The sequence below is a fragment of the Strix uralensis genome, chromosome 4 (assembly GCF_047716275.1).
Source record: "Strix uralensis isolate ZFMK-TIS-50842 chromosome 4, bStrUra1, whole genome shotgun sequence".
In the NCBI taxonomy this organism is placed as follows: Eukaryota; Metazoa; Chordata; class Aves; order Strigiformes; family Strigidae; genus Strix; species Strix uralensis.
Window position 1 is genome coordinate 126,871,423 of NC_133975.1, and position 16,702 is coordinate 126,888,124.

The 16,702-nt window shown below is 44.2% G+C and overlaps 1 protein-coding gene across 1 annotated transcript in view; it reads left to right on the plus strand.

Annotated features, from left to right (window-relative positions):
* The window catches only part of GPR132 (G protein-coupled receptor 132), an 84,907-nt gene that overhangs the window by 50,021 nt on the left and 18,184 nt on the right, over positions 1–16,702 (plus strand). The window lies entirely within an intron of this gene.

Below are 16,702 nucleotides of genomic sequence, written 5' to 3' on the forward strand. Positions count from 1 at the left end.
ATGGAAACAGCTACATTCCTTCTACAAGCAAATAGGTTGGATGTGCAGCCTGCACAGCTGAGGCATGTCTGAATTTGCCTCTTCTAAACTCTTTGATAATTTTCTCTATCCCTGAGTAACTCAAATAGTTTTACAATGAGTGACCCAGGAAAAAAAAAAAGAAGCTATCCCTGACTGCATAAGCTTTGAAAGGTTCCCTTCAGATCACTAAATTGTGATGGCTTTTCCGTGCCATTTCTGACTCCTCTGCATGAAAGTCACACAAGAACAAGAAGATCTCTGCATGGACAGCAGGCATTTGAGGATATTTATCAAAGCAGCCAGCCTAACACAACACAGGCAAAATGTAAATGAGCACCATTAAGTACTCACACACCGAGAGTGTGCACGGGCTCCTCACCACTGCTGCAGGGTCTCTTTAATAAATAGCCAAGTGGAAAATTAAAAGCAGCTTGCTATAAGCAGCAGGTAGCTCTGTTGAGTGGCTCCTGGTCCAGCCTGAGGCTTCCTCCCCAGTGGCTTCTCGGGCAGGGTCATGCTCCTCTGCCGGTGCAGGTCCAGGCTCTGTCCTTCAGACACATGGAAGCATGAGGAAAGAAGGCACCTACATCTGAGGGAGGCTGCAGAGGTTATCCACAAGTGGTAAAGTAGCAAAGCAGTAATGAAGTAAAGTAAAATTTTTACTTTTAAGAATTAGAAGTTATCTTTCCTGTCGAAAACAGGGCTCATTCAGACCATTTCTCATGTAGCCTTTCAGATCTGGAGCTGTGACCCTGGCGAGGTGGCCAGGTGGTGACACTGCCACTGGCTGTGGCAGTTACGATTCTGCACCTCTAGCCAGCTGTCCAAGTGTCCAGGAGGTCCTGCCTGGGGACAGATAAGCAGACACACATACAGGCAACCCATTTCCCCTCTGACACGTGCTTTCCCAGTGACTTACTCTATTTCCCAGTCAGACAGAGAGGAGCTAGAAACCTTCGTTTGCATTTTGAATCTCCCGAAAAAACAACCACAAGACAGTTTTGATGCACGCAGAGAGCACTTTCAGCAGGGCCTTGGGAAATTTTCTGAGTCAGTGGGAAGGCACCACCATGCCACCAGCCCGAGGGACGGAGGGAAAACCCCGCAATGTTCCTGGCCATCACTAGATGGCCTCGGTCATTCTTGGGGGAGCCCCTGGCTTCTCTTCGGTAAATCCCTGGAGTAGTTCTCCGGTCCCTTTCCCCATTTTGGGCAGTTGTTCTCAGTTCTCCTGTAGCCACGTCTCATTTCAGAAAACTGGTGGCTTCGTGCTTCACCTCTCAGGACAACTGATACTGCCTGCTCATCTGCCCAGTCTCTACTCCTGAGCTCCTCCTCACTGCTTTCCTCTCTGAGGAGGAACTAACAAACCTGGTGGTGGGTACAATGACTCCATCCAGATCCTCCCTGGTGAACCTTCAGCCCTGTCTGCTCCCTTGGTGTCTGTCCCACAAGTCATCTCTGCAGGCCTTGCCACTGGATGTGTCATCACCATTTGTCAGTCCATCCCCTGACAAACTCGTCCCTATTCCTTATCACAATAATCATTTTGCTGAGAAGGATATTTTCATCTGTACTGTTAGTCTGACCTCTCTGTAGCTGTGAACTCTTACATGTCCCACCACCAGCTCAAAGACTGCAATAAACCTTCCTTTTAGACCCATTCCCATTCCTGCTAACTCTCTCCTCCACCTTCATGACAAATTCACTCTGCTTTTCTTCTCATGTCTTCTTATTCTCTCCCTGAAGTCAGATTTGATAACTTACACCTTTGCTTATGACATCACCAAACTCTGGGGCTGTTCTCATCTCGCTCACAGTATAAATCTCCTGTCCACACCTTCTTCACCATCCCTCACCTTCAGTGGCAAAAATTCCTCTTGCCTGACTTCCTATCCAAAATGCCACAGCTATAGAAACCCCCTTGCCCTCCCTGCACCAGCCCACTCTTCCTGTCTTTTCTTTTTATGCCTCCTCTGACTGTAATATCTTTGTCTCATCCCGACTTTCTAGATCTGACACAATGATGACTCTTTTCCATCCTTATGCTCCTGACTGCTCTCAGGAGGCTCCATCCAAACCTCTTCACACTACCTGATGCAGCATCCATGCTGTGGGTCCTGGGATCGGAGCATCTATCTGCTTCAGTAGCCCTCTGCCTTTATGCAGAATTTGCCTTCCTCTGGCTCAAGATTTCCATTAAGTTCCTCCAGCCCATTCTAGGCTCTGCAACCAGTAGCTAGGCCACCCCCTCCACCCGGGAAAGTCCTAGGTGAACTTGGCTATAGTGTGGGAGCTGGGACCTGGGAGCCAGGAGCTGGGACTGTGATGCTGGGCACTGTGTTGCCCTGCCACATACTGCAGCAGCTCCCCAAGGAGGCTGTCTGGCTCACCATGCTTCTCACTTTCTCAAATACACACTCACTTGCTGTTACTGTCTCACACTTTCTTCCCTTCCTCCTTCTTGGAAGACACTCCCACCACAACAGCTTTTCTCACAAGCACCTTCCCTTGACCCAGATATTATAGATGATGTTTCATTTTTCATTACTGTAACAGTGGTTTAGAGTCAATCTCGCTTGTCTATGTTCATGTGAATACAACAGATCAGCAAAAGTTATCTTGAAATCTCCTAAAACTAAACATTTTCTCATGAGAATTCAGGTCTTTCTTGTTTACATCCAGATAGAGCTGATACGAAATAATAGCCTGAACACAAAAAGGAAGATTCGTATTTGACTGATATTCTGACATATCAATGCAAAACAGAAGAACTTTGGGAATATGCTGTAGGTGAACAGCACAACGGGTATGAGGCAACCAGGTGTGCTTTTGCTTGTCTCCTATTCTTGAGGAAGATGAGTAACAGCAGGAACAGAAAAAGAATGACCGTCACATGTAGGTTCCACATATTTTTACAGGGGGACATACATGGCTGATTAGACCAGCAGCACTAAAGACAGTGCTGAGAAAGTCAGTGTCTTTCAACTCCACACACAGAGAACTCAGCAAACTGAATGAGAAAAAATGAGAACTTGTAGTCATTTATACTGGTGCTAGAAAAGTCAATAACAAATGAAAGGAACAGGAAGTTATGTTACTTGTGAAGGAATTTGACATAACTAATGCCACGGAAGTGTGGTGAGATGACTTTCCTGATTACTGTAATAAAACTGTTGATTAGGAAGGGCAGACTGGCACAGTTCTTTATATCATCACTATCAGCATGTGAGTTGCTAAGTCAGATTTACAAGATGCTGAGCAGAAGAGGCAGAGTATCTACAGAATGAACTGCCACAGACCATCAAACAAAGTCAGAAAGTCAAAAAGCAGGATGAGTTGTTCCTTAAACCCATTATTCATTAAACTCTTACCCAATTTGTGGAAAGTTCTGTATCCATGGAGGACTTCAGAATGGGAGATGTATGCCAGAGATGCATGCAGCCAATAGAAAAATAGCACTTAGGTGGTACAGGTGAATTCTCTAATCCAGCAGGTACTGCACCCAAGGTGAGATCACTCATTACGACATACCATGGTGAACTAACTGCTGGGTAGAAAATTTGTTGCTCTCTGAAGACCAGCCAACATGGTTGTGACCTGATTATTTGTGGCATTGACTGTCCTAAACACTCAGCATTAAAAAGTTAAGTTCTCTAACTCAAGGAAGGTTTCACTGGTAGAAAAAATGTGGGTAGAAAAATCTGAATGAAAGTTGAGTCCTTTGATGAAGAGTTTATCAAATGGTCAAAAAGTTGGGATTTCCAAGTCAAGAATAAAAACAGATCATGTTAAAAAAGCCTCTTCCTGGTTCAGTGACAAAATGAAGGAATCAATGTGAAATAGAAAAGCAATCTATCACAGATGTGAAAGGGGGAAATGGCTGCCAATTAATATAAGATGGAAGTAACTAAGTGTAAGAAATGAGTAAGTGAAATTAAAACCATCTGGAAACACCTCAGAACAGACAGAGCAAAGAAATTGTTTTAACATCTACTAAGAACAAAAGTAGTTTAACGATAGTACAGCAATATCACTAGGGAGAGGTAGTAAAATTAATAGCAATGTAAAAGAAGGCGTACTTAAAATATACTTGTCTGTATTCACAAAGCAGCCAGATCATGTACGTGTATAACATGGGACTGATGATGGACATTTTTGCTCAGTAATATCGAGAGGATGATAAACAAGGTCTACTAGGGAAAAATATTTAAAATTAGCCGTCTGACTAGTTAGCATTCCTGAAAGAGATGACATCATCTCTCCTGCTTCCATTTGAGGAAATGCTCACAGTGCATCGATACTCCAAAAGGGAAAAGAGGATGAACTGGATAAGTACAGTCAAATAGAAGTGAGAGATGCAAACAACTGTGAGCTAAGGGTGGGAGTGTTGCAGATGCTAATAAGAATCTTTCAAAAGAACAACAAGATTTATTTGCCAAACTGAGTTCCAGCCTTTATGAGTCTGGCCCAGACATGATAGATTTAGAGTTTTCCAAGGCATTGGATGCTGTACCAGGAAACAAAACTGTGTCCTGTAAAACACTAAAAGTTATCCCATAACTGATGTGAGAGCTGGAGAAGGGGAGAGATTTCAAATACAAATGAATGACCGCAGCACAGGCTCCCACTACAGTCCTCTAACACAAGGAAATGACACAACTGTGAGTAGGTATTTGTTGTTACATGTAGGCAGAGATGAAGGGAAATTACTTTTGTGTATTCATGCATAGTAGTAGAAAGATCAAGGCTAAAGTATTCCATGACCTGCAGACTCATGGAGTCAGGGAGAGGCTTTGGGGAGAGGATAATGTGTGCTGCCTCTGCTACAATGCTTCTCCCCAGGGACTGCTTTTAGCCACTGCTGGAGACTGGATCTTGAACTAGACAGACCTTTGGTCCCCCAGTAAAGTCACTCTTACTGTCTTATGCTGTCCGCACACTTCCCATGGGTGTATTCTTCAAAGCAATCTGAAAAAAGGAAACCATGAATTACCTACAACTGCAATCTGCAAAGACCAGAGCAAACACCATCCTGTATGAGGTTCAGGACTCGCTCTGCTCTTTGGTCTTTTATTGGCTTTAGACCTTATTCATCACATTAAATCACTTCTCAGTCTCCTGTGACCGTGTGCATGTTAATTGCACAAATATTTGCATTAAAACTACTTGTGTCTTGAATTCCTAGTTATCACCACGGCTTTTTAGCCTTGCCAGTGCAGATCTGGCCTTGTACATGACCTTGGCGATGTGCATGGGCAACAGTTGTGTTTTGGGCCCAGCTGTCAGGACTGTTTCTCCATTTGATCCATTACAGCTGTCTGTTAAAAGACAAAAATAGCCTTGGCACCAGGGACTGGGACTTCCTTCTGAGAGACAAGTTCCCTAGTCAGCAGGCCAGTTCCCCAATCACTTTCTTTCTGAAATGTAAATGTATTTTCCATATACTTGGCCTGCTTTTGGTGTGAGAGGTACAGACCTCACCCTCTTCTACCCCTCCTCTCTTCATCAGATCTTTTCTCCAGAGCAACTAAGATCCCCATAGGAACCAACAGGCACGGGCTGTACCCACCACCAGCTGGGGAGTCAAGAACTACAGCTGCTGGATTGCCATATACTACAGAAAAAAGTTACAACAGGATTTAAAAAGTAAATCCTGGGTGCAGCAGCATTTTCTGGAAGGAGCTGTTGATGCGGTTATCCCCACTGCAGATCTGCTGTACTGAGACTCTTGGGGAGAAGGACCATGATTTCAGCACGTTTTTGAATCCACACCAGGATTAGGTGCTTTGCTGCTCAGCACTGGGCACATGGAAAGATTTAGCTGCAAGTACCTAGGGACCACAGATCTAAGGAGAGGAAACAGATTGTGGGTTAGATGTGGGCTGCACAGAAAGGGGGGTTCATGTTAAGTGTCTGTTGTTCTACTAAGAATGACTTCCGGGAGTTATGCCTTTTTTTGTATCTTGAATTTACATGGAAGAAAATGCCAGGAACTAAAGACTGCTTTACTTTAGGTGAGAAGGTTGAAATAGGTGTGTTCCTTGTGTGTTAAACAGGTGTACTCCCTGTATTTAAATGAGGCACTGCCTTCTGCTGAGTCCAGGCGTACTGAGCCTAGAAGAAATGAGACAGTTTTCAGCAGTGCTCTTTGATAACTGGGACAAAATACCATGGAAAGTGACCAAACACAGTGGGGTACTCCATTCTTTGCATCTCCAGAGCAAGGTTGCACATCGTTGCAGGAGATGCTTTAACCCAGTGGGACCTCTCCAGACTCAACGCAGAGCAACAGGGTGAAATGAGGGTGAGACAGAATCACAGAATCATCTAGGTTGGAAAAGACCTTGAAGATCATCTAGTCCAACCATGAACCTCACACTGACAGTTCCCAACTACACCAGATCCCTCAGCGCTATGTCGACCCTACCCAGACTCAGCGACCGTACACCAATGCTGGCAGAAACCTCCCCAGTCAAGGACCCGGCCCACTTTTACACATACTGGAAATCCAGGGGAGGTTTTGGGAGAAGGGGATTGTTTGGGCTGGTTTTTCTTTTGAACCCTATAATAACACTACTCATGCCTAGTTGCGCATGCTCTTTAAAGAGTTGGGATTCCCCCTTCTGATAGAAGTTACATAGTAGTCACACTTCCTTTAATCTCCATCAAACTATTATTTCAACATGCCACCTACACAGTGAGATGAAAAAGCACCAGTAAAGGGGAATTGTTGTTGTTTTGGTTTTTCCTTCCCAGAAAAAAAACAAAGCTTACAAGAAAAGCTGAGAGTCCAGCTTCGTGTGCACTAACTCCTCCTTTCCATCTGGAAATTCCCCTTAATTATACCATAAACAAACTCCCCTCAAATATGCTAAAATAAAGTGAACTGAAATTCAGTAGCAGACATGGAAGGAAGGACTATTTGTGATCCGATGGTACCAAAAAAAAGACCGAGAGCAGATAGAATCTGCTCATTTTAGACTATTTTGAATTTCTTATTCAATGAAGTAATAATTCACCTTATAAAGTATGTTGTATTTGAATACAGCTTTTAATTTGATTTTGTGATTGAGCTTGACACAGTTTTTAACTACAAGAGGTTGCTTCTCTTTATTCCCAAATAATGGATTAGACTTTGAAGAGTAAATACCACCATGCTGCTAGTATTTTTCAAACGGGTTTTGTCAGATTATTTATTGTTTTGTTATCCTACCGCTGATGCTTCTAGTAATACCCCCTCTAACAGGGAGATAAAAGATGGTGTCCTAACAGAAAACATTGTTGCTAGGAATAGGTGCACAAATTTTAGATTACTATGACAGAGTCATAATCTGTTACAACAAACCACTATGGGGGAACCACAGAACACCAGAAGATGGGATTTTTATAAATAATACACCAGCCTTCACTCTCTCCTCCTGTTTTTATGCCTTTGGATTGCTAAGAAGCTTTCTAGGGAAACAGGCCTGTGTCCATTTTATTAATAATTTTTTAAAATAAAATTTCAAAGCAACAAAACTAGCTGACATATGGCTAGCTGTCATTCCACCAGGCAGCCAGGAGAAGCAAAGCATTTTTTAAATTGTGCTGCCATGTGCTAATAGGAACAGCCCCTGGGAGCCTGACGCTGTTCTAATAGAGGTCCACTTACTAAAGCAGCCCAGATCTAACTCCATAGCTCTGGTCCAGTAATAAGACCTCAATTCATAAAGCATCTTAAGCACATGCTTCAGACTGATATAAGCCGCAGTTCCACAGCCAGCTGAGCCAACGTAACATTTTGCTGCCAAACACCTTTGTACCATCTCTGGCATTTGTCAGAGCCTTGGTTGGGCCAGTTCTTCTCACTAAAATGGCAGAAAACTATCCTATTGTTTATTTTTCAAAGGGAGCTGGACCTTCTCCTTTGGATAGAAGCGGACTGTGATGCTGGCTTACCCTGCCTTCTGGACCTGTGCCCTGAAACAGCTATTTTGATGCTACATTAAATTGCAGCTTGCAGCATTCTGGTTTCCCTTCATGCTGCTTTTGCACAGTGCCTATAAGAAAGGGCAGTCTGGTCCACACAACAAGGTGTCAGCTGTACAGTATAAATAAAAAATATTGCAAACTGGACTCAATAGAATCTGCAGGACTAAGGTGGCTGTTTCGGGAGGTCTGCTGGGGAGCAGGCTGAGAGCACAAGTAGCTGTTTTTATACAAAGCAAAACAAATGAGACATGAATCACCTGAGGTGGGCAACAGGAGGCTGATGACCAACATTTCTGCTGTGGCTGCTGCTTTCCTGGTCTTTAAAGAAGTCCTGAGCAAATGGATTGCCTGGCTGTAGTAATACGTCAGGTTTCTCCAGGGCACCCAAATACGCATGTAGGATATCAACGGCTGCTCCTACAGCTACCCACAGATACTCATGTTCATCTGTCTGCAGAAGGAATTAACTTGTTTATCACTGCCCAGAGCCCTCACCAACATCTAGTCATCTCAAGCACCTTGAAAGGATGCAGAGCAAAGACACTGCATCCTTTCTGGACCATCTTCTCTCTTTTTTTATCCTCATAGCACTTTCCTCCTGCTCCCGAAAGTGCCTGGATGTCACCTGCGGTGATAGGACAAGAAAGGGCATTTGCAGAGAAATGGAGGTCAGATTTTATGGGTGTGCTTGTATCAGTGTTTTCTTGGGTATCTGCTACTTAGGAGCCTAACAAGACATGCTTTATTTTCACCCATCTATCTGCTGTACGTATTCCATAAGCTGCAGCTCTGGGATGCAGCTGGACTACAACCTGCCTTTCTCCTGCCAGAGGCTCTCTTGGCCTGGGATCTGAGTGGTGGTGTTGGCACAGCACACCATTATGCTTTTGCCCAGTCAGGTCAGCAGAAGTCTTGGCATTTAGTTCTGTAGAATTCTGTGAACTTAATGCATGTTCATTACATGTAGGTACCAGTATTTTTTTTAATTTGTAATAATACCTGGGTCTCATACAGTATATTTTGTGACTTCATCTCGAAACATCTTCAAAGGAAGTAGACATGACAGCTGTCTTTTTAAACAGAGAAACCAAAGACTCAGACAGAGATGACATTAATGAAAATATCCCACAAGATCAGTCCAGAACTGACTTGCATCTGTTTCCTTCCCATTATTTGGCCACATACCCGACCAAAGCTGGTGGAGAATTATCAGATATTTGCATTTCTTAATATGTTGAAGCCTGCAGGTTTGCCTACACCGAAGTTTCATGCAAAACCATCCCACATCTGGGTAACCTGGAGTACACAGAGCTTTGTGGTGTCAAGGTCCACCTGCTTCCACTCTGCAAACTCACTCTAGAAAAGCTAACTCAGGTATCACTCTCACGCACCACAGACTGCAGGGTAGACAGACTTCCCATCACCAGTCTCATGTGTCAAAATATGTCTGTACCACACCAGCACCAGGTGAAGCTACACCATCTATCTTTCCATGGTTAGCTCTATTTACAAAATGATTGAAGCTGTTAGTGTCAGGAGAAAAGACGGTGTAATAAATGTCTTTTAATGTTAAAGAATCTTTCCAATTAATATGGTTGCTTCACAAATCCATCTTCAAAAAATACATTGCTGGCATCAAGTAGGGCATGAAAATAGTATTTGGAAAATAAGGCTGTAAATTCATTGTTTAAGCAAATGGAAACTGCTGAACACAAGCCAAAATCCCAGGTGTCTATAGAAAGACCAATCTATACTGAGAAAATTGTGCCAGAGCTCAAAAGTCAGCGTTTTCAAGGGTGATTTCTATTTTTCTGTTGTCTGTTCCGTCTTTATGATGGAGTAAGAAGATCTGAAAAACTTGTGGGAAAGGAGGGGAAAAAGCTTGGATTTTTTCCCCTTGGTGTGTATACATACCTAGTAATCTTAAGGAAGACCATACTTATTTTTTCAGACTGTATTGAGGAATTTATTTGAGAAAAGGTGACACAAATATCTCAGGATATGTGCCCCACTAAAGCTTTCACTTTAATTGAAGGCTGAATGTCAGGCACTTTCTCCAAAACATTAAGCTGCTTGTGACAATACAGCAGCAGAGACTGAAAGGAGCCTTTCACACCTGCGAGCATCCCTCAAGGATCAGAGAAGATGCCTCAAGAAAGGCATCAGAGGTAACTGTCTAACTCCACAGGAGGCGATTCCGTGGCCTGACCACTGCAGAGCAGAATCATCACCCAGATCATCACACACATATGAGCCTCAGTTTCCCCAGTGGAGGTCAGTGACACAAAGAAAGTGGAGCAAAATGAAGAAACAATTGTACAGTAGAGCCTGTGCAGCTCTGTGAGATCCCTCATTGAGGTACAGACAGGTAGATCACAAAAAGTCATGCAAAAGCTCAAAAACATTAGTTGTGCAGAAGGTCCTCCCTGATGCTCTTACAGAGATACATGCTGCCGGCAGAAGGTGTGTCTCCCATTGCTTGCTCATGCCATGTGGAAGATTCGCCGCACAAGAAGTCACACAGACTTCTGAGGTCTTCTTGCAAAAGAGGCTTTTGAGAAAATTTGAGGAATGGAGCACAGGGGTGACAACTCTTACCATCACATGCCTGCTCTGCAACCACTTCTCCACCACACAGAGGTGTTGAAGTTCAAATTCTCAGGGACCTCTTTGCTCTAGATAAGGGCTAGCATGCCCAGGGTGATTCCAGCTGTATAAGAGGGAATTCCTGGTGCAGGAGAATTCCAAGATGATGCAAGTTGACCATTTTGTTTAATAAATACAGACTTTTCCTTTTGCATCAAAGGACTCATCCTCAGTGTCCATGTGTGATCGCAGACCTCCACAACACATCATGATCAGGACAAAACCCAGGACATTATGTCTTGCCCCCAATGAAATCTGCCAACCTGTTTTGTTGTCCTGTTGCCTTTTTCCTCCCACTCCTTCTCGGTCCCATTTCCTTTTCCTGTGATGCTTACATGGCAGCTCCTGTATATGTGAATCAGTAAATCAAACAATTTACAGAGCATTATTGTCAATGTTATCTCTGCTCTGCAAAATGTTTCCTGCTTTCCTGTCTGTGGTATTTCTCTAAGGTGCTCTTCAGCAATGAGGTCCCAGTGCAGACGTGCTGGGGCTAGCCCACAGGCTCCTGCCAGCTCAGAGGCATTTTCCCCTAGCAGGGTACAAGCTTTCTAAAGCCACTCACCCTCCGAGGGCTTGCTGCAGGTCTCCAAGGTGGACTAACATCGTCTTTGCCATGGAGAGCTGGCAGCAGGGCTGCCTGACCATACTAGGAGGAGCTGGTGCAACGTAAACACCAGAGCCCTTCAAATCTGCTGCATCAGATTGATCAATCCTGGCTGCAGAGCAAACTGTTGGAGGCTAGGGGGAAAACAACAGGGGTTAAAAAAAACGTTTGGATATATGGCAGAGGTGTTTGAGTGGGATTCAGGTGATCCAAACCCCAGGTTTGCCCAAGGCACTTACTCTGCGTATGCAGATTCCTCCTCCTTCAGCCATTCACTCCACTGGAGAGGACAAATTTTATGATTTTGTTTCCATTGTTGACACAGTTTTTGTAGTAACCCGAGATATAATAACCAAAATCAAAGGAACCGTGCAGTAGCACAGAGCTCTGGGTAGCCACATTAAAAACTCGTACCTCCTCAGTAAATCATCCCATTAACGCGTACTGAAATACTGCAATTTCATCAGCTTTTGGCTCTTTCACAGAAGCCTTCCAAGTTAAAAATAAAGTGAGGCTTGAAATTACAGCACTGTGCAGAAAAGGTGCAAAACCAGCTTGAATTTCTGTATATTTGCACCACGAGATAAATGTGGTTGCTCAAGGGTTTAGACCATGCTACAGAGGTGCAATTGGTTCTTCCCTCCAAGTTTGCTAAGGTTAGACTGACTTCAGGTGTTGGCCCATCACTGCTGCTACTCTGAGTTTAAAAAAAAAAATCAGAAACACATATTCTTTGAACCGCACCCTTTTCCTCCCCCATGCACTAACGACTGTAACCTTTTTAACTCTGTGGGTGTTAAAGTTTCCTAGTATAAGGAGGGGGTTTTATTGAAAAAAAGCCAAACATATCCGTCAAAAGGCTGCGACCTGGGCTGCAAGTGCAGCGCGAGCGGCAGAGCCGACATGGTGGTGCAGCGCGGCAGTCTGCTATCTGAGTCTATAGTTTTTGGTTGCCTTTTATTCTGACAGTTCGGGCTGAACAAAAGAACAATGCGGACGGGCTGGGATGTCCAGGGACGTGCACGTTCAGGGATCAAGTTTGAAGTGTGGAACTAAATTCATTGCTGCTGCAGCACTCGCTGGTCTCAGCTGCGGCTGCGGGTGTGTCGCTGGCAGCAGGCTCTCCCAAAGAGGCTGTTAGATATAACACAGCTGTGTACCCCACCTCATCCCAAGGACCCCTACGTACAGACTGGCACCTCTGTACGCTTACCATGCAGAAGATAAATCTGTTGTTGCCCCAGAGAAGTCAGTAGAGTCAAAGGCCTCTAAGATGTGCCATGTGACAGTCAGCTGTGCCATGCCAGGGAGCTCTTCCTGGGGTACATATCCATTTCAGTGCATGAAGGGATAGGAATGTCAAACATGATAGGGCTTTTCTCTTTGGAGTGAGAGAGCTTTCCTTGATAAGGGCATCATCAGTCATATATATGACTTAACGGATTTCCACTCCTGAGGCACACAGTACATCACTGCATCAGCGAAAACTGAGGATGACCAAATTTCTACATGCCATTCACAAAAATGGGCAAACCAAAAGCAGAAGGATTTTCAAGCGCAGAGGTGAGATGCAGGTATTTATACAGCCTGACAAACCAGAAGGAATATGACTGTGTCCCCCGCCTTACAATAGCACAGCATGCACCACACGTAAAAAAGCCAGTGCATCAAAAATCTCAGCAGCTGATACTTCTGCATTTAATTTCCAGCAGCAGAACAGGAAGGTTCCTGCATTTCCTGCAGACTGCATGCTATGGACTGGACATGCATGGGAAGCCAGATCTGTGCTGGGCTTAGGTCAGCTCAGAATGGTTTTGCCACTCTTCTGGCTTGACTGTCAGGGTAGAGCAGAGCTACGCTGCATGTGTAAGGGGAAGATTCTGTAGGTACGTGGTTGCTGGGAGGAAGCTGAGCTTTGGTTTTAGCACAGAGCTCATCCCACACTAACTTGAGGGAGCCAGCTTGTGGTTGATCCTCATAACAACTGCTAAAAACACAACAGCTGGTTTTTGTCTTTGTCCCAGATCAACAGCATCACAGCCACTGTCACAGATAAAGCAACTTTGAACCCCAAGCTACTGAGACTCTTTGTTAGGCACACTTGTGTATCATACCAGTGCAAGGGGACTGGTACAGTGCTTGGCCAGAGGAGCACAGACCTGAGCAGACTTCAGCCCTCAATGCTTCTTAGCCCCTGGCCATTGCTGTCCTAGTCTTGAGCACTTTTCTGCCTTGCTCCTATCATTAAGAAAGTCCTTTTTGCCATCCTGTACCTACAGCGTTCCCCAGACAGGTCTGCAGCTCAGGCCCCCTTCAGTGTGCTGTCTGGGAATGAGAGAAGGGCCAGACATTTGGCTTTTTCATATCAAGAGCCATACTTCAAGGAGCTGTTTTCATTTCCTCATTTTCCACGCTGCAAAATTTAAAGCCATATTCCATCATTTTCCAAGAAAAATGAGCCTCAGTGGCTTACAAAAAAGATGTACAACTGTACAAAAATTGTCTTCTTGGGTAATCTTTTGCAGACCTGTTATGCAAGTATGTCTCTGTGCTCATTTGTATGTGGAGGTAGGAGAGGCAGATGATCTGAGGTTTCCTCCATTCATAGGTTCATGTTGGTCACAACCAGGGGAAGACAACACTAATACTGAACATTTTCATGTGCAGTGGAACAGGGAAATGCCAAATATCCCAACAGCTTTTCCCTTGATAGTTTCTAAATTAAAAAGGGGAGTGAAAAATTCAGTCTGAAAGTCTTTCAAAGACATTGTACCCCATCAGTCTTCCACAGTTATTTCTGTTTACTGGTCAATGGTGCACAAGCATTTTCTCTATCACAGTGCTGTAAAAGTCCCAAAAAAAGGTCTGTGTTATGCAGCAGTGAGCTAAAACAAAGCTGGACTCTTTTATCCTTTATTCTTTGGATAGTCACTGTACCCCACTAGGAAAATGATGAAGAGCGCAGAGAAAGCATCTCGATTGAAGCTTAACTTGGTTAAACATGCTATCTTAAAGGCAACTATCTAAATAGCACCCAGCAATTAAAAGGTAGAAAGAAATATGCCCAAAATGTCCAATCTAAACTCACTGAGGCTCAAAGAAACATTTCCATTTATTTCAACTGGATGCAGACAGAGGCCAGAAGGTTTCTGCCTTCTGCTATAAATGGTTCTTTATCTGATCTTTTTTCTGCCTGGATATGACATCAGTGCAATACAACTCAGGCCAAAATTTATATTGCTGTACTGCTTGTATTATCTCTACTGAATACAGACTAAACTTACTTGAAATGTTTTGTTTGTTTTTGCCACCCACAGAAGCGCTGGGTCTGTTTTCATCTCCAGTCACAAAAGATCTTGTCAAAAGTTTTTGAAAGCATCTTCCAATGTGAAATCTTGGCATCAGTCTTCAGCTTGCTAGGGCAATGATTGTGGGTGATGTTGACTGGGGCCATATCACTGAGAGAAGCATGAAGCAGCAGTGGCTAAAAGTAATGTTTTTCAGGTCTGTCTGGAAGATTCAAGGGCACAGAGGCACGTTGTATTCCATTTCTCTATGGAGAACCACGCAACTTTCAATGTTTCACCATAAAATCTAGTTAGTAAATGTATATGTGTCTCTGAATATCCTAAACCCTATATCAGTGTGTGCAAGTAAGCACACTATCACAGAGAGCATAATCAGGCAGGTATTTGACTGCACAGTTGACTGCACCTAAATGGGAACTGTGATCTGCTACATCACAAATACCACAGCAGCCTCCACAAAAACTCCTGTTCTTCAGGAAAGAGAGCAATCTTTCCTTTTCTGTCCCACATCTCTGAATGAAGAATGGTCATCTACAAGATAAATCAGTTCTAGCCATCTCAGAAACATTATTTGCATCCCTCTTCATGGTTTCCTCTGGGTCTGATATCCACACAGAGGAGGACAAGGATGAAATCATGGGTTTGGAGCAGTGCACAGACTGGGTCAGCACTATGTCCAGTCAGGCTGAGCTGGTGCAGACACAAATTTCACCCCTTCACCTCCACATATGGAAGCTACCAAACTGTCTTCAGCCTCTTCTTCCCCAATTCCTTCTGGTTCCTGAGAATGAAGTGCTCTTCACAGAAATATCCTTCCCCAGAAACCCTCTCTAGCAGAACTGAACCGAAGTAACTTTTTCAACCCAGAATGAAAGTACATGCCAAGCATTTATTTTATCTTACAGAAGAAATGTTTCACTTCTGATACAGCTATCAAAAGTAAATTCAGTTATCTGCTTGCCTTAGGTTGTAACCCAGTTCCTCCTTGTCCTACCTTCGCTCCCAGCAGTCTGCAAGCACTGACAGACCCTCATGGGGTGCTGCAAGCGGCTCACCAAGCTGGATTGGTGGAAGTTGATCGGGAAGTTGACTGAAAACTTAATAAATCTGGTCATAACTGACTTTCTCAGGGTAACACATGGAAAGACACATGGAACAGGCCTCACAAACAAGGTTTAGGCTGGCAATGTAAAACTGGGCTCTTGTTCCTCTGTTACTTAAAGCCTGAGCTAGGGCACTTGGTAAAGCTCACATGCTCCTTTGTATTAATGCTCTTTGCCATTAAGAAACTCAAGCAAATCTACTCTTCTTCTAAAAGCTGCTCAAACCACCAACTCATCTTCTTTAGCATTCTCAGTCTTTTGTAGCACCATTGCAACCAGAATGATCTTTCCCTCATATCACCATTCCCTTCTATTTGGCTCTAATACTGCTCCTAATCCATTTAAATACCTAACCATTTCATACATACACAAGGGAATATATGTGTAGCACCCAGGGTAGGTGTTGCCTCCACTGTACAAATAAGGAACACGCAACTACTGCAGGCATCTTGTTCCTCTGCCAGGGCCTGGCAGCCCAAGCCAGTAGGGTTTGGGGAAGTTCATTGGTCTCTTGTCCCTCCAGGGCATATCAGCACAGTGATTAAGATGCACACCCATAGCAGAAGTCCAAGATATGAAACTTCTGGTCACAAATGGATTCTGGCAGTTACAAGAGCTGAACCTACATCTTCTCACACCTGTACAAGTGACAGAATTTGGAAGAAACCACTTGCCTTGTTAAGGCTTTCTTTTCTCTTAGCTGCTCTTCTGACAGCACTGGTCAATCTCTGCTTCCTCCATCAGCCAGCCGCAGCAGCTCATCGTGCCCAAGTGTACCTGTGCGTGTCTTGCAGCTCTGCTGGCACAGCAAGAAGGACAGATTAAAGGCTGAAGTCAATCAGCAGCAGCCCAAACCCCCCCAACCTGCACTGTGCTGTCTGGTTTGGCAGAGGGGGCAGGAAGCATGACCTTTCTCACAGGCCCCCTCCTAAAACAGAGCCGTGGTTCCTGAGCCACTGACTCATGAAAGGCAGCAGCCGTGCATGGCCAATCTCAAGTCCACTCTGCAAGAGCGTGGGTACTATTTCATATCTGAAAGCAAT